This window comes from Pleurodeles waltl, chromosome 10 (genome assembly GCF_031143425.1).
Source record: "Pleurodeles waltl isolate 20211129_DDA chromosome 10, aPleWal1.hap1.20221129, whole genome shotgun sequence".
NCBI classification, from domain to species: Eukaryota; Metazoa; Chordata; class Amphibia; order Caudata; family Salamandridae; genus Pleurodeles; species Pleurodeles waltl.
This window is the reverse complement of record NC_090449.1, coordinates 748,826,712-748,842,756: the sequence shown is the minus strand read 5'-3', so window position 1 is coordinate 748,842,756 and position 16,045 is coordinate 748,826,712.

Here is a 16,045-nt window from a genome sequence, read left to right as displayed (position 1 = left end):
TGGCCTTAGCACTGATGGCAGCCATTGTCCCTTTCTCTAGCCTCCCCCTTCCAACTCCCTCCACCCAGACCCAATCCCCTGTACCCCAGCCTGTCCCAAGCACACCATCAGACAAGCATGCATACACCTCAACATACAAAAGTAGCTCAGGCAAACATAGGCACCACTCAACCCACAAGCACACACACAAGCATCACCCACATGCAGACACAGCAACATCCACTTCCTCCACTGTGTCCCCCTCCTCGTCGTCTGCCTCCTCCCTCCCAGTCTCATCTACACTCTCACCTGCATGCACTACATCTACAGGCACCAGGACTCGCACCAGAACACCCAGCACCACACCCCGCTCACCTGCACTCACCACCTCCACTCCCATTTACACGTCCCCTGTGTCCTCTCCCAGTGTGTCTATGACGCCCCCTCCCAAAGTACACAAACGCGGGCACCCACACACCCAACATCCATCCACCTCATGACAGCCTCCAGTACCTGCACCCAAAACACCTAAAGTGACACCTCCTACAACCACCTCCTCTTCCTCCACTCCCAGACCCCCTCTAGCTACCCATCCCAGTGTTCGTCAGAAACTGTCCCTCTGCAAAGTTGACCTTTTTGCCCCCACCCCTCCAATTCATCAGTCCCGTCATAGCGCCTCAGCCAAAAAGCCTCCAGTACCAGTGGTGCGTGTTCAAGGTGTGTGGAGTACACCGGCCACCAGGGCAGACAGTGTGACTCGGAGCCAGGGCACTGCCAGTCCACCCACTGTAAAGCCTATGAAGATGGAAAGTGGCCGACGGGACCGGGTGAAGACTCCTGGAGGCAAAACAACTCACAGGGGTCCCAGGGGGATTGCAGAGTCAGCTGTGACTCCTCCAAAGGTGGGGAAGGGCCAGAAGAAGTCTGCACAGCCTGGTGTGAGCATCACGGCGGAGAAGGGCGGCATCCTTCACGGCGGCCGGGACGCCACCGCCAGCACCGTCGTCACTGGTCAGGAGACCACCGCCAGAGTCAGTGCCCATGAGGGCCCAAGTCTCATCACTGGTCAGGAGACCACCGCCACCGCCGGAGTCATTGCCCAGGAGGGCCCAAGTCTAGTCACTGGTCAGGAGACCACCGCCACCGCCGGAGTCATTGCCCAGGAGGGCCCAAGTCTCGTCACTGTTCAGGAGACCACCACCACCGCCGGAGTCATTGCCCAGGAGGGCCCAAGTCTCATCACTGGTCAGGAGACCACCGCCGGAGTCATTGCCCAGGAGGGCCCAAGTATCGTCACTGGTCAGGAGACCACCACCACCGCTGGAGTCATTGCCCAGGAGGGCCCAAGTCTCGTCACTGGTCAGGAGACCACCGCTGGAGTCATTGCCCAGGAGGGCCCAAGTCTCGTCACTGGTCAGGAGACCACCGCCGGAGTCATTGCCCCGGAGGGCCCAAGTATCGTCACTGGTCAGGAGACCACCGCCACCGCTGGAGTCATTGCCCAGGAGGGCCCAAGTCTCGTCACTGGTCAGAAGACCACCGCCGGAGTCATTGCCCAGGAGGGCCCAAGTATCGTCACTGGTCAGGAGACCATCGCCGGAGTCATTGCCCAGGAGGGCCCTGGCAGCCACAGCCCCGCTGGGCAATGAGGGACCGTCATGCCACACACCAATGCCCAGTCCAGAGAACGTCATGCCACACACCAATGCCCAGTCCAGAGAACGTCATGCCACACACCAATGCCCAGTCCAGAGACCGCCATGGCAAAGCACAGCTGAACAGTCCAGAGACCGCCATGGCAAAGCACCGCTGAACAGTCCAGACACCGCCATGGCAAAGCACCGCTGAACAGTCCAGACACCACCATGGCAAAGCACCACTGAACAGTCCAGACACCGCCATGGCAAAGCACCGCTGAACAGTCCAGAGACCGCCATGGCAAAGCACCACTGAACATTCCAGACACCGCCGTGGCAAAGCACCGCTGAACAGGGCATGCACCGCTGATCAGGGCAAGCACCGCTGAAGAAGGAAAAGACCGCCACATCAAGCATTGTTATCCCATGTGCAGCTGGGACAGTGACGGGACAGGAACTGTCACGGGGAGACTAATCCAGTCTGGGCACCATTCCCCCTCCAGAACCAGGGGAGAGATCCATCCACTCTGTCTGTCCTTCACAGGATGAAGTACTCTGGGCACGAGTCCCCTCCAGAACCAGTAGAGGCTGTTATCTACTTGAGAGACTGTGGCTTTGCACTCCCCAGGATGGTCCGGTGGGCAACCCACCCACTGTAGAGACTTGAGAGACTGTGGCTTTGCACTCCCCAGGATGGTCCAGTGGGCAACCCACCCACTGTAGAGACTTGAGAGACTGTGGCTTGGCACTCCCCAGGATGGTCCAGTGGGCAAACCACCCACTGTATACACTTAAGAGACTGTGGCTTTGCACTCCCCAGGATACATCAATGGGCATGGAGCCCCGTCGTGGATGTGGCGTGGTGCTGTAATCCGGCTGAGGTGCCCCCCCCTTCCCTTCCCCCTGAGGTGCCTGTTGTATTTCTCTCTGATGCCCCGGCAGTGTTCTCTCCGTTTGTGGACAGGTATCTTGTGTGGGCCTCGCCCATGCATTTTTGGACTAGGGGTGCACGGACACTGATATGTGCATATCTGCACTACTTCTCGTAATGTATATACTTTTGAATGATTTTATATATATCTGTATATATTTGAAACATGTATATTGATACATTACAATGTTTGAACTGATTTAGTTTTGTCTTTGCATTCTTCCGGGGGCGTTGTGGGTTGTTACTGTGATGTTTGTAAATGCATTGGTGTGTGTGTTGTAATGTGCGAGGGTGGGAGTGGGGGTGTTGCGTGTGTGTACCCCTGACTTTTGCCTCCCCCCTCCCCTATGTTGTAGGTGCAGTACTCACCGTTGTCTTCGCCGGCGCCGACGTTGGTCTTCGTAGATGAGTAGGAATACAAGGGCCGGTAGGATTTGTAATTCCGGCTCCATGGTGTCCTCCTTCCTCGTGGGATGTGTTCAGGTGAGCGTTTTCCCATTGCAGAAACTGTTTCCGCCGTGTTTTTATCCACGGGGAATCCGCCCCGGAAAAGGTGGCGGATTGTGATACTATGGGCGATACATTGTCTTCCGCCTGTCTGCTGGCGGTGACCGCCGCGCTGCTTGTCCGTACCGCCGTGGCGGGCGGTGTGTTAAAGTGGCTGTCTTTGTTGGCAGTTTCCGCCAGGGTCATGATTCCCTTTTTTTGTCCGCCAGCCTGTTTGCGGTATTACTGCACCTTTAACACCATCCGCCAGGGTTGTAATGACCCCCAGAGATTTACAAGTACTTGTAGAAGGACCTCAATATCTTGCCCAGTGGGAAGCTACATCACTGTCACCATTTTGGTCATGCAAACCCAGATGTCTGTGGATGAATGGTTGCACCCAAAAACATGTGATTCCAACATAACTGGAAGTGACTCCATGATGCATGCCTTCACCCAGGTTACAAACCTAACCCATTAGACATGTGCAGTGCACTTTGCCACATGAGGCCACATTAATGACATGGAAATGGACATTGTGGCTGCAATATCTAGTCATACACGTCTTGTCCCTCATTGCAATTGTAGTTGTATATGCCAGATGACAATCTATGACGGGTGAGGGTATGTGTCAGCCAATTACCATATGAAATGTGCCCCATTGTAAATGTCCTATTCCACACACAGGTTGGCATGCACATATATATGAGGCAATACAGAAATTATCCTATCAACACAGATAGGCCATGCATGAAACAGCATACTGACATGTTGGCAACAGTGATGGCACATAAATCACATCAATGGACTTTCTCCACTAACCAAGGTAAAGTATTGATCTGTAACTGCACCACAAAACAATGCATGCTTTGTCACGTATAATGGCCATCTTCACATTACAGACAAGTGTGAGGCACTAGCACCCATCACATGCTGAAGACAAATGGCCTCTGGGGTCAGATGCCAGTACACTCATTTCACCAAGCACATGACTAAGGACAGTGATCCATTGCCATATTTCCTTTGGCCTGTAACACTGAGGAGTAGTGGTCTGTTGCATAGAATTTACAACCACTAAAACAACAAACAGTACTTGGCTAATCAATGTAAAGAGCCATATGTTGTCCCTGGAGAGCAAATTGTTTGCAGATTGTACACAGTTCTGTCCTAAGTCCCTGTACTCACCCCCTTTTGGATGCTGTGCTGTCTTCAGATGCCCATCAAGGTCTGGGTAGGCCACCGTTAGAATGTAGGCCATTAGGGGGGTCATGGTTCGACGAGCATCCTGTCCACTGTGGCATGACAGGCCCAGCTAGACCTCTGCAATCTTGGGGGTCATGGTTCGACGAGCACCCTGTCCACTGTGACATGACAGTCCCAGCTAGACCTCTGCAATCTTCCAAGCCCAGCAGCTCAGGTCCTCCCATCTCTTCCGACAGTAGGCACTGTCTGTCTGTGGATCCCTAGGGTCCCCACCTTTCAGGCGATAGCTCTCCATAGCTCCTTCTTCTGATAGGAGTTAACATGCATAGATGCAAAAGACAAATCAAAAAATTACAATCACACGTTTTTACCCAAATGTTTGAGTCACATCCATGTCAGAAACACCAAGCTAGAACTTTTCAATTTGTTAACACTGCACAAGTGTGAAACATACAAGCCAATAAGTACAGGGACATAACTACAGACATATATGTTTCCATCTGCAGACTAACCCACTTCCCTGCTCAGGACCTACAATGACTAAGCAAGATTACTGACATCAGGTAGACCGTGATCCACCAACATGTACTGTGATGTGAGCCACAATGAAACACTACACAGCTATGTGGCTTCTGAAGGGTAAACTCGTTAGGCCTGAATAGACCAACACATTCCGACTTCACCATTACACTTGAGTGACAATCAAGGGGCTGGCGTGGTGGGTACAGAAAGTGTATTCCTTGGCCATGTGTGGACATTTATCCTAGCTAATGCAGACTCATGCCACTTCAGGGGATGGGTTCTGTGGTATGTATCTGTACCACAAAACACTCCTTTGGACATATGTATCTGTCCTACAGAGATGGCATCCAACATACAAAGGCATGATTTGTACATTTTCTGCTATGTGACCAAGGTACTGAGTCACATGTCATGTCCTCCCAGAAATCAACACATTGTCTGCACTGTGGACTGTCGTTTGTGCAACAAGCCAGTACTGGACAAATATGTCTTATGTGAAGGTGACAATAGAGCTGTGGGGGTAAGGGACCTCTCATGAGTCAAAGACACACATTGACAATAATACAAAATTCACACATTGACTAGTTTGAGGGTTTACCTCAGTACCCATTCCTAATCTAGTCGATAGACTGAGGCATTCGGTGCAAGATTTGCCACTAGAGCATCATGTTGTCCACATGCCAGGATCTGCTGCCGTACAGGGAGTGGGCACAGTTCTACAGCTGGATAGCCCCAGTGGCTCTCCCACAGCCTAGACTAGGTCCCATACTAGGAGATACTGACAAGATCAAGTCCACTCACCTGAATTACAGGTTCCGCGGGAGACAAGAGAATAAAACCCTCACCCCTAAACACTATTCTCTCATATCTGAACTGAACAGGGAACGAGCAAATGGTCTCTGAGGGAATGGGATAGTAAACAGGGATTTGGGAAGGGAAGAGAAACAAAAACACTGGTTCACAAAGGAGCGTCACTGTTGTTCTAAAAAAGTTGCCTTAGGGTTTGGTGCAGGAATTTCTAATACCAAAAACAAATAAAAAACAACAGTCCTATAAATATCAGTCTTCCAGCAACATAACAATAATTATTATCATTCGATTGAGCATCACCGAGCCTTTCAGCAAAATCACAATAATTATTAGCACTTGAATGATCAACTATTAAACACACTTTTGTAACTCACAACAAAATTGTTATCAAATCAAACTTATGAATTTGTCTTTTGTTGTTCGTTTTCACACAATAGACTTGCTCCAAAAATAATCAGAATAAATGTCTAATTTTGCATAGATATCGAGCGATGCTTTCAGGAGTTCACAACACTTAACTTCAGTGCTGCCTTTAAAAATACTTCTCAAGCTGTTTTTGGAAAAAAGTCCTGTTTCACGGTTTTCTCATCGTCAAATGTTTTTCATAATGCCCCAAAAGATCACTAACCTCGAGAAGGTTGAAAACAGAGGAACGCGAGAGGAATTACTCACAAACCAACTTCTCCTGGAATATTTTGGATTATTTGAGGGCGATGGAATACTGTTCATAAATTCTCCAGCCGCTCCAAAAGTAATCCGCTCCAGAGAGGGAAGCTCTGATGAAGCCTCGCACTGAAATGACGACTCGAGAAAGAATCACGGAAACTCCATCTGAACCGGGAAAACCTGCAAGCGAAGGAAGACTCGAAGCCAAGCACAGAAAATACCTTGGCAGTTCTATTTATAGACTGGTAGTGAGTCATCAGACACATGTTGGTGATGAGTCATCAATCACGTCTGATGATTCATATGAAGGAATTCTGATGATGAGTCATCAGATACATGCTGGTGATGAGTCATCAAACACTTCTGATGATTCATATGAAGGAATTAGATGGCTCCATAAACCACTTGGTACACAGTTCGCAAATGTAACAACACTTGTTTTTATCAATATAAACAAACATGCAATGTAGTGTTCCTCACATGTTACAGGGAAGTGCTGTGCTGTAAATACATTAATGACTTGTTTCATTGTTCTTCATACATGCTGATTCATTTTGTGAGGGTGCAACAAGAAGCGTGCGTATGTGAGTGCGAGTCCTAACAGATACATTTGACAAGCCCTTGTATCTGCAGGCTGAGCATATAGAACCTACATGACACTCCATTTCCATCCCTTCCATGCATGACAGTACATCATGTGGCCATCATGTGGCCATCAGCAATTTGGCATGTGGTGTGTGTGGCAACTTGGATGGCACAGTGAATCGGGATATGGATTACAGACAACAGTTTGGAAAGGCCAGATGTAGGTTGAAAAATCTGTGGTACTATACACATTGCTTACAAGATTCTCAAGTGATTCTCACAACTCATGCTGCCATACACATACATGCTGTTCAACATTTACAACAATCATGAAGCCAGAGAAGTAAATGGATGGCAGTAAACTCTCCTTACCTAGTTATGTGCATCCAACACAAGGAGGTTCCAGGACCCCAAAAACCTCACACAATACAATGTGACTGAACATAACATGTGGCACTGACCACCATTTCTTGCACATTGAACATCCCAGTGATACCACACAGACTGCAACAACAGCACACAAGAAGTGTAACTGGCACACAGGGGCACACTGTAGCCTGTGAGGAGGGAAAGGATGGTGAGGTACAGAATCAATTGTGCCTATGAGATTCTTACTTGCTCCTCTGGTGAGCCATGGAGCTGTCCATCCATGTGTAGGAGCTCATTAACTAGCCTCTCCAGCTCCTCTGGAGAAAAAGCAGGGGTCCTATTGCCTGCTGGACCTGGCATGATTAGTCCCAGAGGTGGCAGTTAGCAGCTGGAAGTGTTGCTGGCAGCAGTGCCAGGAGTCAAGTGACTGATTTTGCACAACATGGCGGTTATGTCCACTACATATACAGTCGTCACCGCTGGCGGACACAGCCATTGGGCTGCCACTGCCACAAGCAACAACATTAGCCCATGGCTGGGTCCACAGCAGTTGTCACCGCCTACCACCATGACAACTTTTGCCATTGGTTGCTGACGATTCCTGATATCCAGTGGAGACGTTCAGGTATCTACCATTTTGGCAGCCTGAATGGCTTCATTGGGCTTTACAAACTGCATCATGCCTACAAAACATGTTTTGTTGCTTCACAAACATCTGTAGCCTGTCTTGTCATGTAGGTCCTTCTACTCAACCACCATTGTAGTATGTTGTAGGGCACAGTTGGCATTTAACAGAGGTGCACCGTCCACCATTTCCGATGTCATTTTGGTGGTTGGAATATACAGTCAGATTTCAAGGGGCAATTGTGTTGCACATCTTTGAGTTTTGTATAAATCCATGTTTTAGACACATGTGTTGACCACCATGGGGTGACATTTAACCCTTGTGTAGTTGGCAGCTGTGATGTGTACTGGGTGTCATTACTAGAATGTCAGAAATGCTGTCACATGATATCATTCGCATGCATCATGTATGTTGCTGTGGACACATTGACTGATGTTACAAATTATGTCTTGTCACACATAGGCACCCTGGGAGAGGGAGGATGCAACAACCACCCGTCTACTGTCCTCTGCCAGACCTTTAGACCATGGAGCAATGCCATATTATCGTGTGCTACCACCTGGATAGGCAAACAATAGTGGACTTATGTTGTCAAATAGAGCCAGATCTGATGCCAGCTATTAGTTATCCAACCAGTGTTGTACAGCTATTTTAACCATATTTCATACGTGCGACTTTAGCTATCTAGGCCTGCAGCTGTGCACTTTCACCTAGATACATTTTATTTAGCATTGCTTTATTTTTCTAGCAATAGCCACATTTGCAGTGCTGTTTTATTTTTCTGTATTACATTGTCCTTTTGCCTAGGAAAGCATTACGTTCTTAGTAGGCACTCTGTGCTTTCTCCAAGGCTACAGTCAGATAGGGTTGCTGACAAATGTGGTATGCTGTGTCTCCAACATTCACAGAAAACACACACTCATACATGGGAACCATTTCTTAGAATGTCAGATGTTTTATTATAAAAACACTCCACTGTCCTAAAAACATTAGAAGGAGATTCCAGCAAGATGACCATGACTGTATGCTGAATGCTGATTGCTTCGCTACAGCTGGTTGTTTAGATGGCAGAACCCCTGATCCACTTGGGGACGGTGTCTCTCTAGACTACAGGCTTCTTTCTCCAGGTATGAGGGATAATGTTCTCCTGGGGAAAACCTGAAGGGCGGATTAGGCTTATTATGCTGTGCTCACACATAGCGTAGGCATGAGGATTATAGATCACTCCTATTTTGACAGTATGATAGGACTGTTTTTATGTTTTACTTCTTTAGTCACATGCTTGCTTTTATTGTGTTTTATCATCCTAGTTTTTGCTATCCATGCTATTTTGTCCAAGATGCAGTTATTTCAGTAAATCCTTATTGAACTATATTCTGCCTCTGTTGTCTTTGCCCATGTGAGACTTTGGTAGCTAAGAGATGCGATCTGATTTACCATGATTCCCCTGAGGAGTCTTTCTTGTCATACACCCGGTTGCCACAATCGTCTTGGTCAGAGGTGTGGCACTGGTATTTAGCCGGAAAACCCAGATTAGGCTGACAGGTGTCACCTGGGTTGAAATCGTACTCAGTACCCATAATTCATGTGATTCTGCTGCCAAAATCCAGTAGCCTTATTAGCATAATGTGAACCGATGCAACACCAACATAACACCCATTGTACAAGTCATGTCAGTGCTTCACTTACTGGGCATTAGGTCCTTACAACATACAATGGCCCTATCTGCTGGCATGTCCCAACCTATGTTCAGTCTAGTGTTGAAGGATTTCCTCTCAGCAATGTTGAAACACATTGACAGCTATATCAGGTTTCTCCGACGTGAGGATTTAGCCAATGCGAAGGCTAACTTCTATGGCTTTGCCCACCTCCCACATATGGTGGGGGCTATTGATGGCACACATGTTGGCTTGAAGCCACCACAGGCCAATGAACAAGTTTATTGCAACAGAAAGAACGTCCATTCTATTAACATGCAAGTTGTCTGTTTAGGGGATTTCTACATTTCATATGCCTGCACCCATTATCCGGGTTCAGTCCATGATTCCTTCATAATGCGGAACAGCACCAAACCCGAGCTGATGTCATACCTGTACCCAGAGAGGGTCTGGCTGGTTGGTAAGTCACATGTGTCCTGATTGTGTGTGACTAATGTCAGGTGCTACAATCATGAAGTGAGCGCTCATTGTTGCACTCATGTCCCATTCCCCGACAGAAGACTTAGCATATCCAAACTTATTTTAGTTGTTGACGCCACTGAGGAATCCAACTATGCCAGGAGAATTGTGCTTTAATGAGGCCAATGGAAGAATACAGAGGCAAGTGGAGTGGGCTTTTGGGCTCCTGAAGGCCAGATTTTGCTGTTTTAACCAGACTAGAGGAGCACTCCTCTACTCAACCAGGAAAGTGTGTCAGATCACTCTGGCATGCTGCATGCTCCACATCGCCCTGCTGAGGAATAACCTGTACATCCCAAAGGAGAGAGAGCCTGCAGTGCCACCGGGTGAGAATCCTGAAATGCCAAGTGAGGATGACAGTAGTGAAGAGGAACCAGCTGACTTGCGGGAAGATCTCATCAACAGCTACTTTTCATGAGTGTAAGTATGTCATGTGATGTCATAACTGTGGCTGTACAATGGACTATAGTTGTGAGAATGTGTGGAATTATTGCTTTAGAAACAGCTGGGGAGGAGATACTCTGCAATATCTAGCCAAAGGCGGCTTGATGAAATAGCTTTTGATACATCCCCATATTTCATCTTGGGTTAGCAACTCAACATAGATCTATGTTGACAGATAGGTCTGTGATTTGGGCATGATCTGTGCTTGATCACTCCCAGTGGAGTGCACTTCATTTGAGAGCTGACAAAACAAATGTATTGGAGCATGTGACCACTGTGCTGGTGTTTGGAGTTAGAGAAACAGAGCCTATTGGGCTTTGCAGTAAGGTCACTCTCTCCACTTCCTGATGCTTGACAAGTGGTATACTTCGAGGTGAGCAAATTTCATTTGAGAGTTCAGTAACAGATTGATTGGGACAAGTGAACTCTGGTGTTGGTGTTTGGAGTCACAGACACAAGGCCTCCTGTGAGTTGCAGTTGTTTCACTCTCTTCACTTCACTCACTTGAGAAATGGTATACTTCCAAGTGAGTAAACCTCATTTGAGACTTCAGTAACAGGTGTATTTGGACAAGAGAATGCTGTGCTGGTGTTTGGAGTTACAGACACAAGACCTCCTGGGAGCTGCTGTCATGTCACTCTCTATTCTACACTCACTTGACAAATAGTACACTTCCAGGTGAGTACAGTTTAATTTAGAGTTTGCAAACATGGGTATTTAGACAAGTGAACACTGGTTGGGTGTTTGGAGTTACAGACACAAGGCATCCTGGGAGTTATAGTCATGTTACTCCCTGTAGTACAGACACTATACAAATGTTATGCCCCCAGGTGAGAACACTTAATTTGTGAGTTACCAAACAATTGTATTTGGAGAAGAGAACACTGGTCTGGTGTTTGGAATTACAGTGCCCCTGAGGCCTTTCCACCTCTTCCTGATGTTCTCCTTTGTGCACAGGGTGGTGCCTACAACATTCACTCTCTCAGCTATCCTGTCCTACATTTCTATCTTCCTACTGAGAGGAGTTTGCAGGACTTGTGCTCCAAACAATACTATGGGCCTGATTCTAACTTTGGAGGACGGTGTTAAACCGTCCCAAAAGTGGCGGATATACCACCTACCGTATTACGAGTCCATTATATCCTATGGAACTCGTAATACGGTAGGTGGTATATCCGCCACTTTTGGGACGGTTTAACACCGTCCTCCAAAGTTAGAATCAGGCCCTATGTGTCCTGGTCAACTCAACATTTTCAAATCAAGGTGAGACACATCCAGCAGGTGTTATCAAGCTTAACAATAAGCCAATCACAATTATTATTAGGATTATTATTATAAAAACCTGTTTTAAGTATTTAGCAACAAAAGTGATTGCTAACTTCTAAAGCAAAAAAAATACTAGTTACAAAATTTTAAGGTGCAAAATCAAAAACTAAACTGTAGTTGTTTCAATTATTCAGGTTACAGGTTCGGTTCACATATTCAGTAAGCACAAGAAAACCCTACTTTCATCGACTGGATGCCTAAGCTACAAAACAAAAGAGACTTACACTGCGAATTCTGTGCAAGCTTAAAGAAAAATGCACGTTTGTTTCAAAAACTCAATTCAATCAGTTCAACAGCAATGATCGTTTTTGTTTAGTTTATAACAAGTAAAATGTATGTAGTTTACTGAAAAATAAAGTGACAATATATTTATTCGATGACATCTAAACCTGCCCTAATTTCTGCTACATAGGACCATTCAGGAGCTGCCTACTTTCTGTTTGTACTCTTACTCTTGCTAATCTTTTTTCTACTGGCTGTTCACTTTCACTATCTTTATAGTTGTGGTTCCTTATGCTCTGGCTGCTCATCAATTGTTTCCAGTCTTTGTAGTTTCTTATACTCTCTTTTTCTTCTTCTCCCCCTGTCAGGCCTTTTGTAATCATGAGAAACATTCTGATCATTATATCCACTTATGACTATTGCTGCATCGTCATCAACACTTGCCACTTGATGTGTTTCAGCTTCAATCTTTCTTTCTGCTGCAAAGTATTACCTTTGGGGTCTTTCAAGTTTCAAATTTTCAGTTTCACACTTTGATTTTGAGTCTGAAACTCTGGTTTTGCTCTTTCTTCTCTTATTCATGATCTTGATTTTCACCCCGCTCTGGATCCACACAGCAGACATGAGTTTGACACTGAATGGGTGGTCGTTGTCACTACTTCATCTGCAGACTTTACTCCCTTCATGTGAGATGTGTTATTCCACTGTGGCAAGCCTGTTACAAAGATCACTTGAGCCTTCACCTTGGCTCCTAACAGAATTTGCAAATATGCTTCCTTACTATTACTCAACAGCTAGGCTGGAATACATATATATATCTTCTTTTGCTTATGGCGTTGCCAAGTTTACCTGATGAGATATAGAGAATACCGTATCAGCTAGGACTTTTCAGTAGTCCAATACAATGTCATCACCTATATTCACAAGTGCAGATGAAGGGATACAGGGAATTACAATTGCTCTCCCCATTAGCACTTCATGAGCAACACTTCCTGATTCTTCTGGTCTGTAGCTATAATAGAACGTCTGCTCAATTTGTAAAGCTGTGCGCAGGAGTTTGATAACATAACTTTTGAGGTGAGTATCTCTATCTGGTTCTAAAAAAGTTGGCATAGGGATTAATTCAATCAATAATATTCTAGCCACTGTCAAACTATCATATTGTCTTGTGAGATAAGCCTCAACTCACCTCCAGAAAAAGCACTTCATCACTAAGTGCATCTCATATTGTGATGAGGCATTTTGACAAACTCTATTTAAAGTCTAGTGAATGGACCCTCAGACATTCCTATGTGGTTCATTATTACTAATGTTTTCTTCCCTGCATTTAACATCTGGCAAGTAAAACAATTCTAAGACTTTCAGCTACAGTGCCAAAGTGTGACTTAAATAAGTACTTATTGAAAAGTCTGACCATAGCATCTCATATTGGACCAACATGTGTAGAACCACACATTAATCAGGATATTGGTGACAACATTGAATTTGGTAAGACATATTCTTTTTCAATTGTCATCCAAACCTTTTTCTGATCTTTTGAACAACCTGCTGCTTTGCTCTTGTTCTTTTCATGATGCTTCATTGTGGAGTTCTAGAAGATTGACAAGAAACAAGTTACAGGCCATTTTCAATCTCACTTTGTTCTTTTGAACTAAAGGTAGCAGATTGATGACCGCTGTAATTTGCACAATACTTTGCCTAAAGCGGGTATGTCATATCCACTTTTGAGACTTAACTGGAATTTCTTTGCATAGCTGCAATGCTACAGGCTCAAAATGTTTGCTGCATAGGAGACTAGAGTACCAGATGCTACCATGAAACCTCCTTTGTCACTGCATTTGTCCAAAATCATGCCTAACGCCTTACCCATGTTACCACTATGTGTAAAGTCTAACATTTAATTCACTAGCCAAGCAGCATGCTCTCATTAAAGCAACCAATTCTGTTACTTTTGCTGAAGTTACTTTGCACAAGCATGATGCCTTCAAAATATTTGATGTGGTGCAGACTGCATCTGAATATTCCATGATGGTCTTGTCTCATCAACTACAAGCAAAACAATTGTATATGTCTGGTTTTGGTTTGGTACACACGTCAGTTACATCAATGCAATCATAACCACATCCTCTTCATCACCATTGTCTTTGTTTGCAATCCTCAAAAGTGCTGCAGGATTCAGGGTATTGCATTTTCTGATTGAAAGGTTGTCAGCTGCTAAGATATTTTTCTCATACTTAGCTATTTCTCAAATGCTGAGTTCTAGTACAAGTCAGCAAAATTTTAACTGACTAACGAACTAAAACAATAAGTGTATAACCCATCAAAATTCCTTTGCTTTGCTCAATTGCAAGACAAACTGCCACCACAAATTTTAAACGCCCAAGAAATGCTGCAGCTACTGGACAAAATGTGGTTAAAAGTATGCATAAGGTAGTTTCACTTCACAATGTTTTTGTGGAGGACTGAAAATGCACACCCTTCACTTTCATGACAAAACAAATAAAAATTGTTTTCAGAATTTGGCATTCCTAAAGCACGTGCACTACACTGATTACCTCTGTGCCCTAGGAAGATACTCATGCATTTACTGTCAAATAGCACCAGATAACTGACATCACTGTGAGTAAGCCTCAGTAAGGGAATTGTAATCTGCGTAAGGTTTGATTTGCACTATCTACAGTAGCCAACCATGCTCAGAAACATCCTAACTTCTCTTTGTGAACTTGGTAGATTCCTTTTCAGAATTTCAAAAATGCGTTCTTTAGATATTTTTCTTTCCCCTTTTTTCATATGGTGTCCCAAATATAGAACCTCTTTCATACAATACTGCTCTTTTGTTGGTGATACTATGTGTTCATTTTTAGCAAGATGGTTCATGAATACAGTTGTATCTAACGTGCATTTTCCTTTGCTTTAGATGCAATCATAAGACCATCTGTGTATGGCAGTAGCTCTGAGTTACAAGGCAACTTCAGATTTTCCAGATTTTTTTAAAGATCTGCCTGATTGAGGGAATTCCCTTATACCTTTGTCGGATACAACACCAACAAGGACTTAATTAAAAAATCTTTGAGGACCAGAGAACAATGCTTGGCACAAGTTAATGACTATGTACCATTTTGCATCCGCTGGAATTTGAAACACAATTACAGCAGGATTTGGTACCAGAGGACACAATGGAACTACAATATTACTAATTTTGCACAGGTGTTCACCTACTCTCAATTTTCTGCTTAGTTTTGTATGTTGGTGAGTTGCACTGACTTCTTAGCACTCCTTTTAAAATGTCCTGCTTTACCATTTTTTTCAAAAATGGGTTTTTCTTCTTTGCCTTTTGTGCGACATTATACTGAGGAGTTTAAAGCTACACTGCATTAGGTTTATTGTGACTTTCAGTGGTTTTGAACTTTTAACTAATACAGACTGTATTCCTCAAATATCCCATGCCTCCTCTCTGATTGAGTTAAATCAGGAGGTAAATCTTTTGTGAGAACTGGAAATAAATGGGCTTTCAACTTTTATAATTTTATTTAAAAACTGAGAGTCCTCACTTTGAGTCTGAATTGCCACACCATCCGGTGTGCCATAATTATACAAACCATTTTGCAGAGCAAATCTCGCCCCAACAAACTAATAGGACTAGAATAACATTTTATAAAATAATGATCATTTTTGATTGGGCTACTTTTGAAAGGAACATTTGCTGAAACCTGATTATCTCCTAGTTTGATATACATACAACTTAGAGCCTGATTTATATGTTGACAGTAAGAGTCCCGCCATCGAGTTTTCGACTGAATATCCGTCTGCCGCTGTGATGGTCCACCCACCAAATTTAGATGTTGGCAGTCCCATAGCTGAAAGCCTGCATTCGAACCACTGTCTCGCCCAAGAAACACTGCCCAAGTGGATGGTGGGATAGGTAAACATGGCTGCCAACAGGACCCCAGCCACTCTTCCCACTATGCAGATTTGGATGTGCCTTACAGCCAAGCAAAAAGTAGCGGTCCGACCTCCACTTCTAAGTTGGCGAATTGGGGGTGAAAAGGGGTGAAAACTCACC